This window comes from Pseudophryne corroboree, chromosome 1 (assembly GCF_028390025.1).
Source record: "Pseudophryne corroboree isolate aPseCor3 chromosome 1, aPseCor3.hap2, whole genome shotgun sequence".
Classification (NCBI taxonomy): Eukaryota; Metazoa; Chordata; class Amphibia; order Anura; family Myobatrachidae; genus Pseudophryne; species Pseudophryne corroboree.
In genome coordinates this window covers 171552506-171559446 of record NC_086444.1, presented here as the reverse complement: position 1 = coordinate 171559446, position 6941 = coordinate 171552506, and positions in this window count along the sequence as shown.

Below are 6941 nucleotides of genomic sequence, written 5' to 3'. Positions count from 1 at the left end.
TATGAGTCCATATCGGGTTGTACCAAGAGAAAATTATTAATAATTATATTCCATGCGGGTAATCAACTGTGGTGACCATATTCATGTTTGCTTCAATGTTTCCGGCTAGGAAGTACTCAATGGAGTCCAAGGAAAGAAGAAAAGTAGAGGGAAAGAGTAGGTTATAATGAGTATAGACAATATGTTTCTTTCACAACAAAAAAAAAGGGGGGGGTGGGGGGGGGGGGAAACAGTCAGGAGAGAACAATGGGGCCTATAAATTACAGAAACCATTTCAGTTCAAAGTCCTTATTCAATTCTTTTGGGCATAGGGACTGCAGTTTGTATATAAGTTTCATTTTGGCCCTGGCCAGGTTTACTACGAATTTCCTTACAGATGTAGAAGAACAATTGTGTTCTGTTTTAAAGTGTTCTGACAAATTATGAGTGAGAAGGCCATTCTTTATGTTTCACAAATGTTCACCTAATCTTGTTTTCAGAGCTCTTGACGTTCGTCCAATGTAGTTCTTTCCACATGTGCATTCAACAAGATAGATAACATTGCTAGTATGGCATGTAATGAAATCTTTGATCTTAAAGGTGGTTCCATTTGCTATTACTTCTGTATATTTAGATGTTTCTATCTTGATTTGTCTGCATGGTAAGCAAAGTTCGCACCTATGGAATCCACTTGTTCTGATGGGATTAATGCTTTTTTTGTGGTAGAGCACTGCATACTATTTTTATTTTTTTTTATTGGATGCTTTGGGGTAAATGAATATTGGTCTTTTGATAATAATATCTCTTAATGTGTTGTCCATACATAACAAATGACAATGTCTCTTGATAATTGACTCTATTTGCTTGTGTTGATGGTCATACCCTGTGATGAATGACCATTGTGAATGATTTGAAAAATTAGTATCTCTTCTGTCCTGTTTGTTTCTGTGTATGAGAGATGTCCTGTTCATACTCATTGTTTCAGCTTGAATCTTCTCAAGGTTATCTGGATGGTATCCCTTTTCGATAAAGGCACTCTTTAGTTTGTTGATTTGTGAAATGCAGATGGTGTCCTCACTGCAGTTTCTCCGTATTCTTAAAAACTGGCTTTTAGTTTACCATTAAGCCAGTTTTTATGATGTTCGCTTTCTTTGGAAATGTAGTTGTTCGAGTCCGTAGGTTTATTGTAGGTTTTTGTGTGAATGTTGTTTTCTTTGATACAGATCGACAAATCCAGAAAATTAATCTCAGTCTTACTTTTTTCAAAGGTGAAAGTGATGTTCCTGTCGTTCTGATTCAAATGATCACAAAAAATTGAATTAGATTGTTCCCTTCCAAAAAAAATGACATCCTCAATATACCGATTCCATATGATGAGCGTATCTTTCCACAAACCATGTGTGTAGATGTTTTCCTTCTCCCAATACACCATGAAAAGGTTCGCAAAGCAGGGAGCAAAGCGTATACCCATCGCTGTTCCCCTTTTTTGGAGGTAATACTTCCCTTCAAAGAAAAAGAAGTTATTTTTCAAAATTAAATCAATGGACTCAATGAGGAATGATTTTCTTGCCTCTGAAAATTCGGTTTGGTCTAAAAACCAAGACGTAGCTTCTATACCCTTCTGTTGTTCAATAATAGTGTACAAGGAGACGACATCAGCTGTTACCATGATGATCTCAGGATCCCAAGATATTTCTTCTAATTTCTTAATGGTGTCACTGGTGTCTTTTAGATATGAGGGATTTTTTATTACTAGAGGTTGAAGTTCATGGACAGTCATAGCAGAAAGATTGGAGGTTAGGCATCCTGTTCCAGCGACTATTGGTAGTCCCGGAGGGATGTGCTGCTCTTGTGTATCTTGGGTAATACGTAGTTGGTCGGAGTGATCAGGTCTTCAATGTTAAAAAAAGAGAATTCAGAAGCTGAGATTCCACCCTTTTCAAGGTGGGTTTGTAATAGTCTCTAAAAGTTGTTCTTTATCTTTGCAGAAAGGTCTGTTTTGAGTTTCTGATAGGTGTTGGTGTCTGACAATTAGCGGTAAATTTCATTCACATAGTCCAACTTATTCAAAATGGCTATGCCCCCCCCCCCTTTTCACATGGTTTGATGACGATATCCTGATCTTCTTGGAGGGATTTTATCGCTTCTCGTTCTTTTTTCGTGAGGTTGGATTGTGTGTTTTTTTTCTTTTTGTTGTCCATTGAGCTGATGTCTTCAATGACGAGTTTTTGAAAGGTTTCTATAAAATTACCTTTTATATGCGCAGGGTAGAATTTAGACTTTTTTTGTGTATTGATTGAGAGGTGGGGTCTTCTGTGGTTTGTAGTGAAGGGGTTTCATCTTTCCGTTTTATTTCAAAGAATTTCTTCAAAGAAATGTTCCGTATAAATTTGTGTATGTCCATAAACCTATCAAAATCATCAGTAGTTGTAGTTGGCGCGAATTTTAAGCCTTTTTTCAGGACTCGTTCTTCTGTATCTGTGAGAATTCTTGAGCTTCAATTGTAAATGACTTTATTTCCTGTTTCTTCATTAACTGTGTTCTCCGTATTAGGTAGTTCCAGTTCTTTTCTGTAATGGTTTTCCAGCTCTTTTCCCTCTCTTTCTCTTCTTCTGATTTCTCTTTCCTGTCTTTTTTAAAGTCGTCGTTTCAGACTCCTCCTTTCTTCTAAATAAGGCGACTCTCTTTATGTTCTTTCTTTTGGGCGGTCATTATGTGTAGTTTTTCGATTCTCCATTGTTGTATTTCCCTCAGGGGTTGGTGTTCTTCTCCGATTTTGATCCATATGATGTTTGACTCTTCTATCTTCATAGTTCCTCTGTGTTGCTCGATGTTCTTGGTGATAATTGTTTTCTTGAATTCTATCTCTCCTATGTTCTTGTGTCATCCTCCTGTAGTTGAAATGTTCATATCTAGCTGGTTTTCTCGGACTTTGATTATATCGTGATCGCTGTGATTGGTATGATGTATATTGTGGATATTGTCTTCTTGTTCCTTTATAATTGTTACCATTAGATCTATTCTGATTCTCTCTTGTAGGAAGTGGTTTTCTTATTTTTGTGATGCAAATTTATAAAAATCAAAGTCACGCTGGAGTTTTTTCTGTTTTTTCTTTATAAGTTCTTTCGTATTGTGATTAAGCTTCTCCGCAATATCCTTTTCTAAATCGCTGTACAGGGGAAGTTGATCGTATGGCGTGATAAGAGTTTTCAGGATGTCTATTCTTTCTTTCACTTCCTTAAGTTTGTTTTTAAATTTTTTTCTAATGAGTACAATTAATTTCATGGAACAGTCATCTAAAATCTTTATCCAATCCTTAGTGAATTCTTCTGTTGCATCATCAAACGAGTTTTTTTTTTAATCAAATCTCGGACCTTTGGGGATTACTTGCTCTGCAGAATATTTTTCAAGTGTGGCAAATTCCCACCAGAGTTTGTTTTCCTTTGCTAACCATTCCCCTAGTCGATGCATTGCCATCTCTAAATTGTCATCTGTCATTTCTATTTCTTCTTTGTTAAAATCAATGGTAAAAGCTTCTTTCAATTCTTCATCTCTTTTTGACATATGGTGCCACATGATGCTGCCTACAAGTTACTCTTAAAGGAAATAGAGAATCTGTGAAAATGGAAAAATGGAAGAACTTGTTGGGCGCTAGAAAGGGAATGCGCAGCCTCCTGACTGTTTCCCCCCCCCCCTTTTTTTTTGTTATGAAAGAAACATATTGTCTATACTCATTATAACCTACTTTTTCCCTCTACTTTTCTTCTTTCCTTGGAATCCATTGAGTACTTCCTAGCCAGAAACATTGAAGCAAACATGAATATGGTCACCACAGTTGAGTACCCGGATGCAATATAATTATGAATAATTTTCTCTTGGGACAACCCGATATGGACTCATAGCGTATGAACTTTAGTTCTAATATTATGGGATATTCCTATACTTCCTCATTGGTACATAATCATGTAAAAGGATCATCATCCCTTATTATTGATAATCATCTAGATACAGTATCATCTTTGTTTTAGTACAAATCACAAGTAATATCACCCATAGTGCATGGTATTTTATCACATTCACCATAAAATTATTTTAATCTGGGTATTGGTGAGAAATAACCTTTATATCGTATTCATCATTGCACTTCTGTTATTTTCAAATAAATCGCGGGTGCCTCACTTCCGGTTAAGTCACTTGCGCCATAATTTTTTTCCATACCAGCGGCGTCATTGCCCCACTTCCGGTTTCGTCACTTCCGGTCGACGGCACTTCCAGATATCGTCACTTCCGGCCACACGGCCGTCTTCTCAGCACCTCACCGGCTATTATGTTTATTCAGTCTCTGACAGACATACATCCATAAGGATGTTCACTCTCAAAATCACCATATACTAGAGTTAAAAATATAGCTATTTAGCCATCTAGTATTTTGAGTTCCAACTTCCGGTTCCGGTGAACCCTGGACCAGAAGTACTCACCTACCATCTTTAAAAAGCTTGTTTGGACAACTGTGGAAACTATCAAGCCCTGAGGAAGAGATTGCAGATCTCGAAATGCGTTGGCTACTGGATATTCGCACGTTGGGACTACAACCATTTACCCACTGGATTCTACTGCGGACAAACTTCATTGGTAAGCTCAGGAGCCAGAGCAGGGTGAAGTCTGGACAACCCTTCCCCACCTGCGGCTCCTTTGCTACCTTTTTGGTACGAATTGTTTTATGAAGAAATTGGGATATATATCCCTAATTGTGTTTTATGCTTATTATATTAAATTTACATGTTTCATTGCTTTTATACTGCAATTACTTTGTACTTACTGAAGGTATAAATTTATGACCCACCCAGTCTAAATACCTTTTTAGCTGAAGGAAACCATTGTCTTGGTTTCTGCATAGAAATCATTCACCACTGAAAGTGGGCACCCAGGATACACCATTTTACATTTCTGTATACGTTTGTTTGGGGGGAGAAGGAAAACCCCTGTGTGTATCCAAGGCTGCCCATTCCCTTTCTAGTGCCCAACAAGATCCTCCATTTTTCCATTTTCACTGGTAAGTATATATATCTGCTGAGGTGGGGTCCGTGGCGCATGGGGTAGTCGTGACGGTGGGGGGGTTCAGCCGGGCAGCGGTAGTAGCAGTGATGTCAGCGGGGTCTGCGCATGCACAGCAGGACATTGGGGTATTTTTTCTGAAAATTACCCCGATGATGCAGTGGAGTGTCATTGCAGGGACAGAGCTTGACCGCAAGCTCTGTCCCTGCATGCGATAATTGATACATCCCTGCGATGTAATCAATTATCGCAGTGCGAGTTTGGGCGATTTAATTACCTGTCATCTGCATCCTGGATGCGGATGGTGATAAATAGGCCCCTTAGTCTCAATGTTCCTGCAGCCACTCTCTCTCTCTGGAGACCTGGGTTGGGGTGGGGGGGGACCTTAAATATTTTGTTATGGGGCCAACCAAGTTCTAGTTACACTCCTGACTCTACCTAACTATTCCGTTACATTCCCTTCTGCGCACACTCTTTTGTCTCACTTGCCCCTCAACCCACCTACTCCCAAGCACATCTACTGTACCCATACCTCCCAACTTTGTCCATATGTGAGGAGGGACACAGGCGTGGCGAAAAAGGGTGTGGCCTAATAAAAGGGCATGACTTCATTGGAAGGCCCGCGGCCGCGAGCCATGCCCCCATTTTCATCACTGAGGGGTCATGCCCAGCGCTCCGTGAGCGTAGGCATGCCCCCTCTTCTCCTGTCTCAACTGAATAGAGACTGTGCGCATGAACAGCGAGTGCAGGAGCCTCCCAACTGCCCCCCCCCCCACCACTTCCCCTTCACAAGCGGGACACTGCGGCCCGCGGGTAGGACAGTGGGACTGTCCTGTGAAAATCAGGAAAGTTGGGAGGTATGCTGTACCTCATACTTGCCTACTTTTGAAAAAGCATTTCAGGGAGATGTGAAAGTAACACCTATCAGTGCGGACATGTACTGCTACATCTACATCCAAATGTACTGTAAATGAGCCCCAAAGTTAGTAAGATCTACTTCTTGAAAAAAAGACACTTCGATTTTGCAGAATTTGTTAGTGTATTGTGCTTTACAAGAGGTTCCATATACTGTAAGTGGCCATGAGAAACTTTATTTAAAATGCATGTAGCCATAGGGATCAGTGGGCCAGATGTATTAACTTGGAGAAGGCATAAGGAAGTGATAAACCAGTGATATGTGCAAGGTGATAAAGGCACCAGCCAATCAGCTCCAATATGTAAATTAACAGTTAGGATCTGATTGGCTTGTGCCTTTATCACCTTGCACATATCACTGTTTTATCACTTCCTTATGCCATCTCCAGGTTAATACATCTGCCCCATTGTGTTTTATAACTAGAGATGTGCAGCGGGCATTTTTCGTGTTTTGGATTCGGGTCCGCGGTCGTGTTTTGGATTCGGACGCATTTTGGATTTGGGTGATTTAAAAAAAAAAAAACAGCTAAAATCATAGAATTTGGGGGTAATTTTGATCCTATAGTATTATTAACCTCAATAACCATAATTTCCACTCATTTCCAGTCTATTCTGAACACCTCACACCTCACAATATTATTTTTAGTCCTAAAATTTGCACCAAGGTCGCTGGATGACTAAGCTAAGCGACCCAAGTGGGCGGCACAAACACCTGGCCCATCTAGAATTAGGCTCCAGTATCATGTGAATTATAAGGCAATATCACTGGAATTATTCGTTATAAATCAATGAAATTATTGGTCCAAATCACTGGAAGAAAATGACAAAATCACTAGAATTAAAAGCCAGTATCACAGGAATTATTCATTCTAATCAATGGTATTATTGGTCCAAATCACTGGAAGAAAATGACAAAATCGCTAGAATTAAAAGCCAGTATCACAGGAATTATTCATTCTAATCAATGGTATTATTGGTCCAAATCACTGGAA